This window comes from Jaculus jaculus, chromosome 5 (assembly GCF_020740685.1).
Source record: "Jaculus jaculus isolate mJacJac1 chromosome 5, mJacJac1.mat.Y.cur, whole genome shotgun sequence".
NCBI classification, from domain to species: Eukaryota; Metazoa; Chordata; class Mammalia; order Rodentia; family Dipodidae; genus Jaculus; species Jaculus jaculus.
In genome coordinates, this window is record NC_059106.1 from 43,364,080 (window position 1) to 43,385,197 (window position 21,118).

Here is a 21,118-nt window from a genome sequence, read left to right on the forward strand (position 1 = left end):
GGAGTTCTAAATGCTTTGATAGCATTGTATGACCCAAAGCCTCTAATTCTCTGGAGTCCTCAGTAATCCACCCACATGCAGAGCACCATATTCCACTTACACCAGCCTTTCCATTTCCCCAGGCCTCAAGATTCCTACCACAGGCTTGCACTGCTACTTTCCACTACAGCAGAAATAACGGCCTTGGTGCCCCTCTATGTAATTTAAAACCTGCTACTCCTTTAATCTCTGATCAAATAACACTTTTTCAGAGTTTTCCCCACGGCCCACTTATTCTATGTCAAGCTCCTTGAATTTGAGTCCACACAAAAAGGCTCCGGCTCTCCTTGAGAATGAATATACACCATTTACAATTCACTGGTGTGATTTTCTGGCTTAATACCTACAGAGTCCCTAGACTGCAATCTCCTCATCAAATACCGACCTGGAATTCACTTTATCGTCTCAGGATGGCCTCAAACTCATAGTGATCCTCCTACCTCTGCCTCCCAGGTGCTGAGATTAAAGGAGTGTACCACCATGCCTGGCAATTTTTTTTTAATTGATTTACTTTTAAGGAGACAGAGCAAGAAAGGGGGAAGGGGGAAAGGGAATGAATGAATATGGGCACACCAGGGTCTCTAAACTCCAGATACATGCGCTTTTTTGTGCATCGTTCTTTACATAGGTACTGGGGAATCAACCCCAGGCCATCAGGCAAGCATCTTAACTGCTAAGCCATCTCTCTTGTCCCAAATGCAATGTCTTTTATTTCTAGTACTATGACACTAATACATTAAACTCTTGAAAATAAATTCATATGCACCTTTTTTAGGAAGAAAAATATACTTTTAAAGGGTTTAAAAACTTGAGAACAATTTTCCAGTTTAAATACCACACATAGCATTAATGATTCAGTCATTTTAGGGGTAAAAACCAATTACTTCTCTACATAAAATGTCTGAATATTCTAATTCAAACTATATACTTGGGGCTTGGGAGATGACTCAGCAGTTAAAAGGTCCTTGCCTGCCTAGGCTGTCAGCCTGTGTTGAATTCCCCAACACCCATGTAAAGGCAGACACAAAAGGTGGTGCAAGCATCTGGCATACATACACATAAGTACAGGTGTGTGCTTGAGCAAATAAATAAGAATGTCTAAATATATATTCAAACATGACATGATACCCCGACTAAAACAAAAAATCAAAGCCAATGTTTTAAGAATGCTTGACAAAAACAACACAGGGTGGTTTTTCATCTGTTCTTCTGAGGGGATTAGAGGTGAGCAAGATTTACTGAAGACAAATGCTGAACTCCCACTCTGGGAGTTTAATTTTAACTGAAAAGAAAGGGCAAATATTTAAATTACAGGGTAAGACTTAGGCTAACTTCTAGTGTTCACATTATTAAATTTATTCCAACAATAAAATCTGAACACTGTTCATCTCCTCCAGTCCTCTGAGCTGAATACAATGACAAGCTAGGAAAGCTCTATCAGCTGACTATAGTAAGTTTAAATGCTATAATGTAAAGCATGTTCATTCTCATGAGTGAAAGGAAATGACTGCCAAATGCTTCCTTTAATCTCCCCAGAACAGGGCAGCTCCTTTAATGTGAGACCTCCCTGACATTCCCATTGTAGCAGACACTGAACAAATAGCCACATTTTACTGACCTGGTTCCAGTATCTTTTATTGAAGGTCTAGCAAAGATCAGACAGGAATCTTGTGGTATTTACATTTTTTTTCATCATTAATCACTTTCATTCTCAAGGGCTCTAAAATAATTCAATAGACTTTTTTTGTTGGTATTCTTAATGAAAATAACCACAGGCTATAATCATAACTATATTGGTCCTTTTCTCAGGTCAGAAAAGCTCTGAAAACAGGAAATCTTGTGTTACAAAACTGAGAAATGTTTAACAGCTTCAGGCCTCATGGCTGCAGTCTGTAATCAGGTGTACCAGCTAAGAGCAGTTTATTTCTTCCAGACAAGGACGATGTCCTAAGGAAAGAGTTAAGATGAAGCCCAAATCACTAGAAAAGCACATCATCCTAAAGAAGACATAAAATTTGAACCATGAATCATGAACATTAAATACAAGGTAATTTAGTAACTAGAAGGGAAACAGATTGTCTTGTCTTTTATGATTTAAAAAAAAGCTAAGAGACAGAGAGAGAAAGAGAGAGAGAGAAAGGAAGCAAACACAAGTTTCCTAGAAGCAATTAGCACTGTGTTTAAGATTTTTATTGAGGGTTAGAGAGAGGGCTTTGCAGTTAAGACATGTGCCTGCAAAGCCTAAGGACCCAGGTTCACTTTTCCAGGTCCCACGTGAGCCAGATATACAAGGTGGCACATGCATCTGGCGTTCCTTTGCAGTGGAAAGAGGCCTGCCACGCACAGTCTCTCCCTCTCTCTCAAATAAAAATAATAATATTTTTATTGAGAACTTTAATATATGAATGTGTTGCAAAACTGGCCATATTCCCATCAGATTATGCATGTATGTATGTATGTATGAATGAATGTATGTTTCTTTTCAAGGTAGGATCTCACTCTAGCCCAGGCTGACCTGGAATTCCCTCTCTGTAGTCCCAAGGCTGGCCTCAAACTCAGGGATCCTCCTACTTCTGCCTCCCAAGTGCTGGGATTAAAGGTGTGTGCCACCATGCCCAATTCAGTTTATTTATTTTTTTCCTTCCAGGTAAGGTTTTGCTCTAGTCCAGGCTGACCAGGAATTAACTATGTAATCTCAGGGTGGCCTTGAGCTCACTATAATCCTTACTTCTGCCTCCCAAATGCTGGAATTAAAGGCATGCGCCACCACACCCAGCAAGTTATACTCTCACGTCCTCTCGCCCCCACTCCCACTCCACTGAGGGCCCTCGTCAGGGGGGTTTCCAGTAATCACTACAGAGTCATGAAGGCTCCACTCAGTACCCATGGGGAGGTGAGGCCAATACCTCAGAGTTTGCCTTCCCACCCTGTGGCTCTTAAAACAATGTCCACTGAGCCTTGGAGGGTGTGCTATAAGTCTTCTGTACTACTGAACACTTGGCAAGCTTTTTTTCCTTAAGTGTGTACCATTATCACCCTGGAAGAGGTGGTACTTGCCATCCTATACATGTTTTCTACTATCTAATTATTTAATCATTACATTGTTTGGTTGGTTGGTTTTGAGACAGGGTCAGGTATCCTAAGCTGGCCTAGAACTCTCCATCTTGTTACCTGATGAGTGTGGCCTTGAGCTTCTGAATGCTAGGATTACTGGTCTGTGTATCTGCAGTTTATATGGTGCTGGGGATGAAACTCAGGGCTCTATGCATGCCAGGCAAGCACTATAACAACTTAGCTACATCTCAACCAAGCTTGTTTGTTTTTTGAGACAGGGCTCACTATGTTGCTCAGGTTAGCCTCACACCTGGAAGGAATCCTTCTGCCTCTACTTTCTAATACTAAGATTTCAGGCTTGTATGGCCATAACAATATTTCATTATACAAATCAAAAGTAAAAATGATTGGCTAAATGCCCACCAAACTGACCTGTAAGCACTTTTTAAAATGTCTACACCCCTATATTAATGCTACTTTTGGTTAGAAAAGCATTGACCACTGGGGTGACTCAAAAGTCATCACAGTGCTGAGAAGTGATAGTGGAATGTTCAGCACTGCAATATCGCTACCACACCTTCCAAGTATCAGGGTCCATTGTGGAAGAGGTGGTGTAAAGAATGTAAGAGCCTAGCCGGGCAGAGGTAGGAGGATTGCCATGAGTTCAAGGCCATCCTGAGATGACAGAGTTAATTCCAGGTCAGCCTGGACCAGAGTGAGACCCTACCTCGAAAAACAAAAAAAAAAAAAAAAAAGAATGTAAGAGCCCAAAGAAAAGAGTAGGACAGCTTACAATGCAATCTTTCAGACACAAAATGGCTTTGCTATTCATGACTTCACAGTGCCTGACACTACCTACACAAGATCCTCATAAATAGACAATAAAATGATGACGTCAAAATAAAAGACTAGCCAGGAGTGGTGGTTGGTGCACGCCTTTAATACCAGCACTCAGGAGGCAGATGTAGGAGGATTGCCATGACTTCGAAGTCAGCCTGAGACTACATAGTGAATTCCAGGTTAAGCAGAGATAGAGCAAGACCCTACCTCAAAAAACCAAACAGACAAATAAACAAACAAACAAATAAATAAAGACTGGAAAGGAGAGGAGATTCAATGAAGGATGGATTTGAGAGGGAGATAATGAAGGTAGAGGAGGTAATTATCATGGTTTTTCTATATTTATGGAAGCTATCAATAAAAAACAAAATATTTAAAATTACAATATTTCTGAAACATAAAACCTTGCTAAAAATTAAGAGCAGATTAACTTTTAAAAAATTATCCTACTCCAATTGGACTGGAGGCCCGCTCCATGAGGGGGTGGGGGCACAAATCCCTGATACTGAAAACTTAAAACAGGGGTAGTCATGAGCCCTAGGGGTGTAACATCTGCTGATGTCTGGATAAATGTATATACTATGCTTATCAAACTGCCCAGTAAGCACTTCTCTTACTATTTATACCCTTATATTAACGCTACTCTCACTTTGGGTAGAGAATCTTCTCTTTTCAGATGGCAGTGACCTTGGGATGACTCAGAAGGTATCATAGTGCTGGAAAGAAGTGACTGGAGTGCTGAGTAACATCTCGATCACACCTTCCAAGGGCCTAATGCAGAAGAGGTGGTGCAAAGAAGGAAGGGTAGGACGCCTTACAACGTGCTCCTCCAGACACAAAATGGCCTGGATATCCATGACCTCACAGTGCCTGACTCTACCTACACAAGACCATCATAAGAGGAGGAAAAGATCATGACATTAAAAGGAAAAGAGAGACTGACTGAGATGGGGAGGGGATATAATGGAGAGTAGAATTTCAGAGGGGTAAGTCGGAGGAGGGAAGAGTATCACCATGGGTTATTTGTTATAATCATGGAAGTTGTTAATAAAAAAAAATTATCCTAGTGCTGGAGGGACAGCTTAGCAGTTAAGGCGTTTGCCTGCAAAGCCAAAGGACCCTGTTTTGACTTTCCAGGACCCACATTAGCCAGATGCATAAGGGGGCACACACATCTGGAGTTCATTTGCAGTGGCTGGAGGCCCTGGTGTACCCATTCTCCCCCTACCCCGCTTTCTCTGTCAAATAAACTATAAATAAAAATAAAATAAAATTATCCTAGACAAGACAGTCTATTTCTGCTTTTCAGAAAGTTTTTAATATAATTTGAAAATTCTACTACAATATTAAGCATATTCAAAGATTCCCCCCCCCCTTGGTTTTTCAATGTAGGGTCTCACTATAGCCCAGGCTGACCTGGAATTCACTATGTAGTCTCAGGATGGTCTTGAACTCCAAGTGATCCTCCTGAATGCTGGGATTAAATGTGTACACAGACACACACACACACAATGTAGTCTCAGGCTGGCCTTGAAATCAAGGTGATTATCCTACCTCTGCCACGTACATACTGGGATTAAAGGCATGTACCACCATGACCAGCCCATATTCAGTACCTTTAACCATGGAGCCATTTGTACAGCCTAGTTTTTAGTATCTTTCAAGCACAACGGCTTGATTTTGTGAACAGTGCTAAGTTTTAATGCTACTATTTTGTCAATGCAAATACTTCGTTGTATGTCACAAGTACATTTAATAATTCTTTTAGAAAGACCTAAATTAAAGTTTTGCAAGCAGTTTTGCATGAAACACATTTTCCTTTAGTTCTAGTTTGTGAGAATGTGCTAGTGGCAAATTATGATGTGAAAACATCACTTAGAGGCTATCTATGCTTGGAAGTGGTCAACGACTTAAGACAAACCATTAGACAGTAGCAAAACAAATAGTGGGATACCTATTTCATTTGCAATCTGTCAGGTTGCAGACAGATAATTCTACAATGACCACCAGGAGTTATAAGTACAAACTTTGAAAAAAGACAGACATGCAGAGCCTAGACTTCCATTAGAGGACTGGAAAATAACCAGAATAGGTTCCATTTTCAGCATTAAAAGTCCAGTAATTCACATAGAAGCCACATGGTGATGCCTACACTGTATGTTTAGTGTCCGTGGGAATGCTGATATGTGCAGTGCAAGTGATGACTGAAGAGTCAATTTAGTGAGAAAGGGCTTGCAGGAAAAATTTAAACTGAAAATAATGTATTTACAGGAGAGCAGAACAAGAAAAGCCAGCTAAACTATAATCATGGAAAATGTTAATAAAAATTTTAAAATTAAAAAAAAAAGTGTGTTGCCGGGCGTGGTGGCGCATGCCTTTAATCCCAGCACTCGGGAGGCAGAGGTAGGAGGATCACCCTGAGACTCCATGGCGAATTCCAGGTCAGCCTGAGCCAGAGTGAGACCCTACCTCGAAAAAGAAAAAAAGGGCTGGAGAGATGGCTTAGCGGTTAAGCGCTTGCCTGTGAAGCCTAAGAACCCCGGTTCGAGGCTCGGTTCTCCAGGTCCCACGTTAGCCAGATGCACAAGGGGGCGCACGCGTCTGGAGTTCGTTTGCAGAGGCTGGAAGCCCTGGCGTGCCCATTCTCTCTCTCTCCCTCTATCTGTCTTTCTCTCTGTGTCTGTCGCTCTCAAATAAATAAATAAAAAATTTTAAAAAAAAGTGTGTATTTCAGGTTTCAATAGTAAACACAGTTAGGAATGGTTAACACACAGGACCAAGAGTGCACAGCTTAGAGGAAGAACCATGTTTTACAAGGAGCAGTACACACTGAACTCTATGTGGCATCCCGACAGTAGGCAGTATTTCCAGTTAGTCTCCGATTCTCTGCTCAGAGTAGGAAAGTAAGAACAGAGAGAATAGCTTAAATTCTTTTAAGAATTATTATTATAATTATTATTAGAGACAGAGAGAGGGAAAGAGAGAATGAGAATACGCACAACCAGGGCTTCTAGCCACTGCAAAGGAACTCCAGACATACATGCATCTGACTTACATGGTAGGACCTGGAGCATCTGGGTCCTTAGACTTCACAGGCAAGCACCTTAACTACTTAGCCAGCTCTCCAGCCCAAATTCTTAAAATTATAAACTATAAAAGTCCTTAAGGGAGTGGAGAGATGGCTTAGCGGTTAAGGCGCATGCCTATGAAGCCTAAGGACCCAGATTTAATGTTCCAGTTCCTACATAAGCCAGATGCACATGGTGGTGCATGCGTCTGGAGGTCGTCTACAGTGGCTAGAAGCCCAGACGTGCCCGTTCTCTCCCTCTCCCACGAGCCCCCACCCCCGGTCTCTAATAAATAAATAAAAGTAAATCTTTTTCTTTTGGTTTTTTCGAGGTAGGGTCTCCTTCTAACCCAGGCTGATCTGGAATGTAGTCTCAGGGTGGCCTTGAACTCATGGCAATTCTCCTACCTCTGCCTCCCAAGTGCTGGGATTAAAGGCATGCGCCACCATGCCTGGCTAAATCTTTTTTTGTAAATCCTTAGGTTTCTAGAACTTTACAGATTGACTTTATTAATCTTAGCCTCTCCTCCTGTTTTTGGTTTTAAGCCCTCACAAAGGTGAGTGCTTCTATTTCTACACTGAGAAGAAGCAAAATGAAGAAAACATTCCCACTTGCATAAGCAAATGCAGAAATGCTGACCACTGCATAAGCAAGCAAGCAGGGCTGGGAAGAAGGCACTTGCTGCACAAGCATGAGGAACTGAGTTCAATTCCCAGCACCCACACACAACTGTAACCCCAGCACTGAATGGGGCAGAAACAGGAGAATTACTGCAGCTCTCTCTCCTCCCACTCTCTTTCTCTCAGATATTTTTTTAAATTGTTGTATATGAATCAAAAGAGAGAGAGAGAGAGAGAGAGAGAGAGAGAGAGAGAGAGTGTGTGTGTGTGTGTGTGTGTGTGTGTGTGTGTGTGTGTATTCATATGGAGGTCAGAACAACCTCGGGTATCCGTCCTCGCTTTCCATCACATTAGAGGCAGTTTTTTTCTCACCATTGTGAATGTCAGGATTCTGTTCTGAATCCTTGCTCTGGGAATCGGAACTCAACTGAGCTATCTCTGTAACCTACCTTCCATTTTATTTATTTGTTTTTTAGACAAGGTCTGTCACTAGAGCTTAGTAGTTGGCTAGAAGGGCTAGCCAATAAATTTGAGGGACCCTCCATTCTCTGCCTCCCCAATGCTGGGACTACAAATGCACACCATTTCGTGTGTGTGTGTTTACATGGGTTCTGGGGATTGAACTCAATGTGACTGAAAAACAGCAGCTCAGATATATGCCTAGGAGTGCTATAGCTGGGTCATATGATAGATCAATCTTTAGCTGTTTTAGGAACCTCCACATTGATTTCCACAATGGCTGGACCAGACTGCTCAACTTATAATAGCTGGGTAATGGAACCAGCCTAGATGTCCCTCAAATGATGAGTGGATAATGAAGATGTGGCACATTTATACAATGGAGTTCTACTCAGCGGTAAAGAAAAATGAAGATACAAAATTTGCAGAAAAATGGATGGATCTAGAAAGGATTATACTAAGTGAGGTAACCCAGGCCCAGAAAGCCAAGTGCCACATGTTCTCTCTCATATGTGGATCCTAGCTACAGATGATTGGGCTTCTGTGTGAGAAGGAAAATACTTAGTAGCAGAGGCCAGTAAATTAAAAAGGAGATATAAAGGGAAGAGAAAGGAAGGGAGGAGGGTACTTAATAGGTTGGTATTGTATATATGTAAGTACAATGATTGAGATGGGGAGGTAATATGATGGAGAATGGAATTTCAAAGGGGAAAGTGGGGGAGGGGAGGTTATTACCATGGGATTTTTTTTATAATCATGGAAAATGTTAATAAAAATTAAATTTAAAAAAATAAAAATAAAAGGAGCTGGAAGTAAAAAAAAAAAAAAAAAAAAAAAAAAACAGCAGTTCAGTGAAAGACTCCAACCTCAAGGCAATAAAGCAGAAAAGTGATACAGAGCATACCCAGTGCTCTCCTATGTCTTCCCCACTCATATGCACAGTGCACACGTATCTGCACATACACACATCTATACACCACACAAATAAAGGGGAAAGGGGAGAAAAGAACAAATGACATGAGCTCAATGGCTCTCTGACCTCACACAAGGCAGTAGTCATTACAATTTATTCATTCATGTATGTGAGTATGTACATACATACGTGCTGGGGATAAAAATGCCATTTAATTTCATCCCTATATTTTCCTGGTGAGTTAAGTGGTACACTACTCTCCTGCATAGTACCCTGACAGCAGGCAGCACCATCTCATCTCAGCTCAGCTCAGCTCTGAGGCATCACTCAGCCAAGCTTCCCAGTCCTCAGTAACTGAGCCCAACAGGACTCAGATGCTCAAGTCAGGTGTCCAGGGCTCTCATGGTACTTAGCATTTACTAACAAGGTAACCTTGGGCAAGCCTCAAAGCCTCCATATGCTAATCTTTAAAATGTGATTGATAATAATACCTATTACTCAAGGCCAGCAAAATGATGAAATGAGAAAATGTGGTAGAGATTTATAACCTACTTAGTTCAAGTTTAAAACATGTCACCAAAGAAAAGGTTCATAAGCATTCTCATTTCTACTTTCTCTGGACTAGCTAAACAGTCCTTCCAACAGTTCATGTATTTAAAAACTATCATAGTTTTCAAAATTTAAAATAAGCCAGGAATGGTGGAGCACGTCTTTAATCCCAGCAATTTGGGAGGCAGAGGTAGGAGGACTGGCCATGAATTCATGGTCACCCTGAGACTAAACAATGAATTACAGGTCAACCTGGGCCAGCATGAAACCCTACCTCAACAAAAAAAAATTAAGGTAACTTTTAGCCAGGCAAAGTGACACATTCCTATAATCCCAGCAACTTGGAAGGTTCAAACAAAAGGATGGGGGGGAGGGGAAAAGGGAGGGAGAGAGAATCAAACAAGGGTTGGAGATATTCTCAGTGTAAAGTGCCCATCTGTAAAACCATGGGTTCAATCTCTAGCACCATCAGAAAAACAAAAGAGGGGAAGGGGAGGTGATGACTCAGCAATTAAGGGCACTTGCTTGCACAGCCTGATGAGCTAGAGTTCAACTTTCTAGCCACTGTGTAAAGTTGGATGACCATTCATTTGCAAGGGCAAGAAACCATGACACTTGTGAATACACACACACAATGTCACTTAAAAAGAAAATGTCAACATGTGCTTTATAGGCCTGTGTAGACATGTTCCCATTATATATGCATATGCATATGCATATACATATACATACATACATACATACATACATACATTTATATATATATAAAATACACACACATTTTGGTGGAGGGGCAGGGTCTCTATCTCAGGCTGACCTCGAGTTTACTATGTAGTCTCCGAGTAGCCTCGAACTCACAGCAGTCCTCCTACCGCTGCCTCCCTAGTTTAGGCTAGAATTAAAGGCATGCACCAATAAGAGAGAGACTGACTGTGAGGGGGAGGGGATATGATGGAGAGTGGAGTTTCAAAGGGGAAAGTGGAGGGAGGGGGGAAATTACCATGGGTTATTGTTTATAATCATGGAAGTTGTCAATAAAAATTTTTTTTTAAAAAAAGGCTTACACCACCACACCAGTTTGTTCTTTTTTTTTTTTTAATTTTATTTATTTACTTATTTGAGAGTGACACGGGGGGGGGAGGGAGAGGGAGAGAATGGGTGCACCAGGGCTTCCAGCCACTGCAAACGAACTCCAGATGCGTGTACCCCCTTGTGCATCTGGCTAACGTGAGTCCTGGGGAATGGAGCCTTGAACCAGGGTCCTCAGGCTTCACAGGCAAGCACTTAACTGCTAAGCCATCTCTCCAGCCCCATGTTCTTTTAACTTATATGGCCTCAAGAATAGACAAGTACATGATTCCTAAAATATGTATATGTACATGAAATGTATATATATACCACTGTGTCATCTTGCACCTTGGAGAAGCAGCACTTCACTGAATCTTCTGCACTAACACTGGATCCCACACAGCTAGGAGCAATGCACAGGTCTCCATCCCTGAGGCCCTGGTCACAGTCAGGGAGCCTGTAGGTCTGAACACAAGATACCAGGGTTGACAAGAGAACAAGAAGGGTTTTGAGGGCTGTAGACTCAAGGGATTCTTTTGTTGTTAATTCTTATTTTGTTCCTTTCTGTTTGTTTGGGGGTTGTTGTTGTTTCCCCCAAGCAGGATTTCCCTATAGCCTCACTCTGTAGTCCCAGGACAGCCTAGAACCTCTTATCTCTGCCTCCCAGGTGCTGGGATTAAAGGTGTATGCCACCACGCCTAGCTATATACAAGGGATTCTTAAAACCACTCTGGATACAAGAGAGCCAGGAGAGGCCAAGGAGATATGCAGACTTGTTCTCACACCTGCCTTCACTCTGCTGGAAGTGCTGTTGGCATCTATTGAAAATTTTAATTACAATCTGCCAAAAATTTGTACTTTCTGACCACTCAAACATTTAAGATGAGTCTCTTGGTGCTAGTTGACCTCAAAATTCAAAACTAAATCATCTTAGTAATGAAAATGCTCGTCTGTCATGACACCTATGACATGAAGCTGAATAGTTGCCTATTACTAAATGATTATGAATAGCTTTTGCCACATTATTTTACTTTTACAAATAGTTTATAATGTGTTTTTAAAGCTTACTGTTTCATTTTATTGTTTTATTTGACAGAGAAAGAGGGAGAGAGAGAATGGGTGCGCCAGGGCTCCAGCCATTGCAAACAAACTCCAGATCCTGTGCTCCTTGTGCATCTGGCTAATGTGAGTCCTTGGGAATCGAAACAGGGTCCTTTGAATTTGCAGGCAAATGCCTTAACCACTAAGCCATTAATCCAGCCCTACTGTTTTTATTTTTATACTTAATTACACTCTACCTACCAAGCAACACAAGTTTTAATTTCAGAAGTGATATAAATTCTTATGTTAATGTAAATAAGAGTTTCAACTATAATCGAAGTCTAAAAGCCAATTATGGAGGTGTCTACCGATAATCACAGTACTTGGGGAGGAGGAGAAAGAATTGTGAGGAATTACTGGCTAGCGCACAACATCAGTGACCTCTGGGTACAGTAAGAATCCCTCTGTCAAAACACAAGGTAACCAGGTATGGTGCCACAAACCTTTAATCCCAGCACTCGGGAGGCAGAGTCAGGAGGATCTCTGTAAATTAAGGCCAGCCTGAGACTAAAGCAAGACCCAAAGAAAGGAAAGAAAAGAGGGGAGGGGAGAGGAGGGAAGGGGAGAGGAGGGGAATAGAGAGGAGGAGAGAAGAAAAAGTAGAAGTTGAGGGAAACACCAATGTCAACCTCTGGCCATTTAACAATATGTATTAGTTTCAGTTCACTGTAGCTTGACAATAGAAATAAGAGACTTTAAGAGCTGGAGAGATGGCTGAGCAGTTAAGGCGCTTGCTTGTGAGGCCTAAGAATACATGTTCAAATTTCCAGGTCCCATGTAGCCAGATGTAGTGACACAAAGGAGCAATGTGGCACATGTGCACAAGGGAGAGTATGCGTCTGGACTTTATTCATAGCAGCTGAAAGGCCCAGGTGAGCAGGTGTGCATGCGTTCCCTTGCTCTCTCTCAAAAATAAAAATAATAGGCCGTGCATGGTGGCACACGCCTTTAATCCCAGCACTTAGGAGGCAGAAGTAGGAGGATCACTGTGAGTTCAAGCCAACCCAAGACTAGATGGTGAATTCCAGGTCAGCCTGGCTAGAGTGAGACTCTTACCTCAAAATCCCAAAAACTAAAAATAATAGCTGGAGACTGGCTTAGCAGTTAAGGCAGTTTCTTGCAAAACCAAAGGACCCATGTTTGATTCCCCAGGACCCACATTAGCCAGATGCACAAGGTGGCAAGTGTGTCTGGAGTTCACTTGCAGTGGCTGGAGGCCCTGGCACGCCCATATCCTTCCTCCTTCCCTCCTTCCCCCCCCCTCCAATATATATGCCTCTTTCTCTGTCACTCTCAAATAAATAAAAATGAACAAAAAAAAAATTTTAAGAAAAATATCTGTAGACAATATAACTGCCTAATTGGAGGAGATTTGAACAAATATATGGCAAAGTATTAGAACTAATAAGTTAGAAATGTTCTATTTGCTAGGCATGGCAGCACACATCTTTAATCCCAGCACTAGGGTAGCAGAGGTAGGAAGGCGGATTTGAGTCTGAGGCCAGCCTGGGCTACAGTAAGACCCTACCTAAAAACCACAACAACAAAAAACTTCAATAAATGAAAGTCAACTATTATTTTCTTTTGTTTTTTCTCTTTTTTTTTTTCAGCTCTTTTTTAAATTATTTTTTTGACACACACACACAGACAGAGACAGAGACAGAGAGAGAGACAGACAGACAGACAGACAGACAGACAGACAGACAGACATGGGGCAGGGATAGGCACGCCAGGGCCTCCAGCAACTACAAACGAACTCCAGACACATGTGCCCCCTCCTTATGCATCTGTCTTACGTGGGTCCTGGGGAATCGAGCCTAGCTTTGCAAGCAAATGCCTTAACCACTAAGCCACCCCCCAGCCCTAAAAATCAATTTTTTATTTTATTTTATTTTATTTTTTTTTTTTTTTTTTTTTTTTTTTGGTTTTTTGAGGTAGTGTCTCACTCTAGCCCAGGCTTACCTGGAATTCACTAGGGAGTCTCAGGGTGGCCTAGAACTCACGGCGATCCTCCTACCTCTGCCTCCTGAGTGCTGGGATTAAAGGCGTGCACCACCACACCCAGCTTTTAAAATCAACTATTTTTTAAAAAATAGCAATAATAGCCAAGCGTAGTGGTACCCACCTTCAATCCCAGCACTTGGGACGCAGAGGTAAGATGAATGCCATGAGTTCAAAGCCACCCTGAGACTCCATAGAAAATTCCAGGTCAGCCTGGGTTAGACTGAGACCCTATCTAGAAACCCAACTCCCTACCTCCCAAAAATATAGGAATATATAAGCTCTGAAGAAAAGCAATTTTTAAAATATTATTTGTTTGAGGAGAAAGGGAGGCAGAGCGAGCATGATTGCTCCATGACACATGTGCCACTTTGTACATGTGGCTTTATACTGGGACTAGGGAATCTAATGCAGGCTGGCAGGTTTTCCAAGCAAGTGCCTTTAACCACTGAGCCCAAAAAGCTGTATTTTTTAAATATAATTTTTTTCTTTGAATCTGTTTCAAGATGCTACCTGACAAATCTTTTAAAGGGTTTATCTTTGATTAAGCCACTTTCATAGCCTAATAAAGTGTCTGAGCCACACTACTTCAACTGTACATTAATTTTCGTCACAGCTAGGATCAACAGAAGTAACAGTTACTTAAGTTAAGCAGTTGCTTAATGTTAAGTAGAAAAAAAAATATGTATGCTGTGAAATATACAGTGCATAAGCACTATTTAGTGCCAACAAAAACTAACACATTGGCTGGTTTCAAGCTTAAACAGAGGAAGAAAAGTAACCCCTTCCTGTACAGAAGATAGTTTAGTTCTTTAGAAAAAGATGAAAACTAAGACTCTCTGCTCTCTAACCTTAAATTACAATGATCTGGGTACAGCTCACCCAGTGTACAGGGCAGCACACACCAAGCAGAAATCACAAGCTAAAAACAGCCTGGAAGGCAGGCCTTCTGTCCCTTTCATGAAGTGCTCACATCAAACAGATCTGCACAGTCTTATTGCATACCTCACCTTGTAAATCACGGATTTGCTCTGCAGCCCTTATTTTCTACATTCTGACAAGAAAATCAGCTTGAATCTTGTTTTCGAGCAAAGTATTCTAACCCTAAACCTTAAAGCTGCCATTATAATTTTTACCACTAGCAGGAAATAGAGCCCCATGACAGAGGACTTGGCAAGCACAGGAAAGGCCCTATATTTGATCCTTGGCACTGTAAAACTAAGAATTGTTAACATTTGTATATGCTCTATTGTACTATCAAGTACATGAATTACATTTTCATTAGTATCACAAGCAACCCTAAGCCTGCTTCCAGATCAGCCTGGGCTAGAGAGAGAACCCCCTACCTTGAGAAACAAGCAAATAAAAATGTGTGTGTGTGTAAGTGTATCAGGGCTTCTTGCTACTGTGAATGAATATACCAAGCACTTGCACGACTTTTTGCATCTGGCTTACGTGAGTGGATTGAGAATTGAACCCCATTAAGCAGATTTTGCAAGCAAGCGCCTTTAACCATTGAGCCAACTTCACATGTTCAGACATTGAAATTTTAACTTCATGTTTCATAGAGGTCCTTTTTTAATTGCTTCCTCCCATCCATTTATAAGCATAGAAACATTCCCACCATTCAGGAGGCAGAGGTAGGAGGGTCAGCGTGAGTTCTAGGACACCCTGAGACTACAGTGAATTCCAGTTCAGCCTGAGCTAGAGAAAGACCATACCTCCACAAACAAAAAACACCAAGGACAGAGGACATCACTAACTCACCTAGCTGGTCTCTGTAGCCAACATGAACAACCAGAAACAGAATTTCCATGTGGGTAATTTTTTTTCATTTGTGCTATTTTTACTTGTACAAGGAATCTTAGTGTAAAAATTCTGACATTTCAAGCCATGAATCTGAATTATCCTAAATCAGATTTAAAAAATGAACAATGACAAACTCTTTGGCCAGGTATGATGGTTGGTACTTTTTGTTTTGTTTTGTTTTTGTTTATTGGAGGTAGGGTCTCACTCTAGCTCAGGCTGACCTGGAATTCACTATGTAGTCTCAGGGCGGCCTCAAACTCACTGCGATTCTCCTACCTCTGCCTCCTGAGTGCTGGGAATAAAGGTGTGCACTACCACACCTGGCTTGGTACCTGCTTTTAATCCCAGCATCTGGGAGGTGGAGACTAGAAGATCAGGAGTTCAAGGTGACATGGACTATATGAGGAAGGGCAGGGAGGAGAAGGGAGGAAAAGAGAGGGGAACAAGTGGCTTATACAATGTAATTCTAGCTATTTGGGAAAGGAAGGAGACTCACAAGCTCAAGGCCTAGCAGGGAAACTTAGTGACATGCTGTCTCAATAATAAATAAATAAATAAATGCCACCCTGGGGCTACATAGTGAATTCCACGTCAGCCTGAGACCCTACCTAGAAATATCAAAATAAATAAATAAATAAAATTCTAGGTAGGGTCTCACCCTGAGCTCAGGCTGACGTGGAATTCACTATACAGTCTCAGGGTGACCTTGAACTCATGGTGATCCACCTACCTCTGCCTTCCAAGTGCTGGAATTAAAGCACCATCATACCAGGAAAAAGTTTTTTGATACATTATTTATTTATTTATTTATTTATTTATTTATTTATTTATTTATTTATTTATTTATTTGCAAGCACAGAGAGGTAGAAGACAGACAGGGCCTCTGACAGCTGTAAACGGACTCTGGATGCATGTGCCACTTTGTGCATCTGGCTTTACTTGGGAACTGGAAAAATCAAACTACGGTGGTTGGACTTTGCAGGCAAGCATCTTAACTGTGGAGCCATTCCTCCAGCCCGTTAAAAAAAAAAAAAAAAAATTAAGGGGGGAATGGGGGAGGGATGTAACTCAGTGGCAGAGCATTTGTCTGCACAAGGTCTCAAGTTCAATCCCTAGAATTCCCGGAATAAATTCAAAGAAAAAGTATCTGGCATAATATGCCCTGGGTATTGTTGAATGAAATGCTTAGATGGACAGATGTTTTGAAACGTCCATCACAAGCAAACATCAGTCAATCAAGTGACTTCTTTCAACCATTCCACTTTAAAGAGTTGTTGAAAAACATGTCCAAATATGTCTATAACAAAAGGGGCATATTTCACTTCCTATCTAAAAAGAATGGGACAACATAAGACACTTCATTTCTTTTGTTTAGAGTTCCACAAATTCCTGAAAAGCAAGCACAGTTCATTTTGGTTGAACCAAAAAAAAAAAAAGTTCCCTTAGCCAGGCATGGTGACACACACCTTTAATTCCAGCACTTGGAAGGAAGGTAGAGGTAGGAGGAGCTTGAGGCCACCCTGAGACTACAGTTATTTCTGGTCAGCTTGGGTTTGAGTGAAACCCTACCCCAAAGGGAAAAAAAAGTTACAATCAAACAAGATCACTTCTTCCAAACCTTACATTTCTGCCAAATTGGGACACCATGTGGTAGGATAAGAGTTCAGAATACGTAGATTACTTTTTCAATGCAAATACTTGGACTATTTTTCCAAATTGAAATTTAAATGCCAGAAGAACTAACGTGCTACACTGCCCTCTAGAGTCTCCTTCTGATATTCTAACTAGCCTTGAAATGATTAAATTCTAATTATAAAACTCTTCTAATTACAAGTGTTCAGGAGTCTAATATTGTAGGCTGGCCCTTTTTTTTAAATACATTAGCAGTAGTCATTATTAAAAACCGTAATAGTTCAGTTACCACTATAAAAGATCAAAAATACTTCCCCAAAGAGAAGGGAATGAACTCAAAAGAAAAATTTCTTTTTTCTTATTAGCATGTCTTAAATTTTAATTTAAAGCTCAAATCAAAGACAACCCAAAACAAAGATCACTTGTAGCCTACATTAATTCACCCATGTATGTGCCCAGGGACTCTGCCTGGTCCACAGGTGACCACACAAATTGCAGCCAATATTCATCTCCTTAGGGGCTACTTCCAGCAGCTTGCATTTGTCCTCTGAGATCCTAGCAGTTCCAGCCTTTCCTCTTGCCTGGCAACTAGAGCTCCAAAGGGATAACAAGGAGCTAATGAGAAGCCATGACAACCGAGACCTGTGGCAGCTATAAAGCACATACACCAATATCCTTTTTAGTGAGCATGCAAGAAGCAGTCTGCAAAGGACTCAAAGTAAACTGCCATCCTCCTTCCAACCTAATGATGTTGCAGCACCTCTAATCCACCACACCTGAGAGTTTTTATTCCATATACTTACAGTTATTACAAAACATCCTTTAATATGCACAGGGGAAGTAGTGTTATATCTGTTATAGTAAGTGATCAGAATTTGTTTCAGCATCATTTTTTTCCAGGTAAGCCTGGGCTACAGTGAGACCCTACCTCAAAAAAACAAAAAAAATAAAAAACTAGTGATTCCAAGCGATGCCAGGAATGGTAGCACACACCTTTACTTCCTGCACTTGGGAGACAAAGGTAGGAGGATCTATGAGTTCAAAGCCAGCACAGACAACAGGCTAAGTTCCAGGTCGGCCTGGACTAGAACAAGACCCTATGGGGGGGGGGGGGGGGGGGGGGCGATGCAGAAACAACCTTTCATTAATCTTTTCTGAATTTAATCAATATCTGGAAATCAGACAAAATCATGCACTCTTCAGAGTTAAGGGCCAATGAAGACACTTCAAAGTCCAATACTCGGAATCTATATTCAATAAAAGCTTAGGCAAAAGAATATTGGCACTAAATAAAGAATTTAAATAGTCTGTTAACTAGCACTGGTTCTGTAGATTTTGCTTTTTGTTTTCTGTTTTTTTTTTTAAACACAAGACCTTTCTGGGTAAGCTCAGCTAGGCTTTCTTCCAACTTGTGATCCTCATGCCTCAGCTTCCTGGGCACTAGAATTTCATGTATATGCCACCAAGCCCAGCATAAAATGTTCTTTAAAGATAGTAAATAATTTAAAAATGTATGTATACAAGAATGAAGCACAGTATGGGATACAGGTGAGTCAACACGTCCTTGGAAAGCATCTGAAATCTTTGCTTCTGACACTAAGAACTTTGTGTGGCTTCTGCCATGTGCAGTGATGCTTGTTTCCTTGTTTTGGCTGCTTTGTTCTGCCTCTGGGCCACAGCACTGTCTTTCCACACAGCTGTCTCTTGCACCAAGTTGGGTGTCTGTGCAAACTTTCCCACTTTGACGACCATAAACTACTAAAATTACATTTTTAATATTTTACTTACTTATTTAGTTATCAGAAAGAGAGAGAGGCAGATAAAAAATGAACACACCAGGGCCTCCAGCCACTGCAAATGAACTACAGCCACATGAACCACCTTGTGGCTTACATGGGTACTAGGTAATCAAACCTGGGTCCTTAGGCTTTGCAGGCAACTGCCTTAAATACTAAGCCATATCTCCTGCCCTAAAATTACTACCTCGTATTTCATGTATCTACCTCTATGAAGATAAGAAAATTTTCCTCATCATTACACCACAAGGAATTAGCAAGATTTCCTGAACAGAGGTAATGTTCAGTAACTGTCAAGTGAGTTTATACATGTTAGTTGAAGAGTTTATACATGTTAGTTGAAGAGTGGGGAGATTTTGGGACTGAGGAGATGGCTCTGTGGAAGATGAGGACCTGAGTTCAGACTGCCATCAGTCTCATAAAAAGCTGGGGCACGGCAGTACACCTATGCAGTACTGTATAACCCAGTACTGTAATCCCAGCACTGAGGAGGCAGAGAAAGGAGGATCTTGGAAACCTGCCAGTCTAGCAAAATTGGTGAGCTCCTGGTTAAATGAGCCATATCTTAAAAAGTAAAGATCGCTGAGAAAGACATTCAACGACAACTGATGGACACAAAAACACATACATTCGGGTTGCAGAAACGGCACAGTGGTTAAGGTACTTGCTTGCAAAGCCTAACTACCCATATTCAAACCCCAGTATCCAAGTAAAGCCAGATGCACAAAGTAGAGCATTCATGTGGAGTTTTCTGCAGTTGCTGGACACTACGGCACAGGCGCACTCTCTCTGGACCCCCCAACCCCTTCTTGCAAATAAATAAAACAAATACATAAAAGAGTAGAAGAAAAAAAACAGGTGTGGTGGTGCAAGCCTTTAATCCCAGCACTCAAGAAGTAGAGGTAGAAGGATCGCTTTAAGAGTTAGAGGCGAGGGAATAGACCCCTGATACTGAAAACCTACAACAGGGGTAGTTGTGAGCCCTAGGTGTGTAACATCTGCTGGTGTCTGGCTAAATGTATAGCTCACCAAACTGCCCAGGAAGCACTTCTCTTAATGTTCATACCCATATATTAATGCAACTCTCACTTTTGGTAGAGAACCTTCTCTTTTCAGATGGCAATGAACTTGGGATGACTCAGAAGGCATCATGGCGCTGAGAAGAAATGACAGAGGAGTGCTCTGCAATGCAGTATCTCAATCACACCTTCTAAAGCTCAGGGCCCATTGCGGAAGAGGTGGCCGAAGGAAGGGTAGGACTCCTTACAACATGCTCCTCCCAGACACAAAATGGCATGGATATCCACGAACTTACAGTGCCTGACACTACCTACACAAGACCATTATAATAGGAGGAAAAGATAATGACATCAAAATAAAAGAGAGACTGATTGAGAGGGGGAGGGGATGTGATGGAGTTTCAAAGGGAAAAGTGGGGGAAAGGAGGGCATTACCATGGGATATTGTTTACAATCATGGAAGTTGTTAATAAAAAATTAATTAATTAAAGAAAACACAGTTAGAGGCTACCATGAGATTACATAGTGAATTCCAGGTCAGACTGTGCAAGAGTGAAACCCTACCTCAAAAAAAAAAAAAAAAATACACACACACACACACACACACAGTCCCCAACATACAAGCATCCAAAATAAAGACTTGTTTTGACATTACACTTGACGTGTACATACACAAAAACAATTACATAAACATTGTTCCAAAGCAAAAGCAAAATGTAAAGCCTATTTCTCAGAAGAGAAAATATTCAGAACCCAAGTTTGATTCCTCAGTATCCATGTAAAAAGCCAGATGCCTAAGGTGGCACACACATCTGGAGTTCGTCCTAGAGGCCCTGGCACACCAATTCTCATTCTCTCTCTCTCTCTCTCTCTCTCTCTCTCTCTCTCTCTCTCGCTGCCTTTCTCTCTCAAATAAATATATGAAACATTAAATTAAAAATAAACAAACAAGCCAGGCGTGGTGGCACACACCTTTAATCCCAGCACTTGGGAGGCAGAAGTAGGAGGATTGCTATGAGTTCAAGGCCACCCTGAGATGACAGAGTTAATTCCAGGTCAGCCTGGACCAGAGTGAGACCCTACCTCGAAAAACAAAAAATAAATAAATATAAACAAACAGCCAGGAGTGGTGGCACGTGCCTTTAATCCC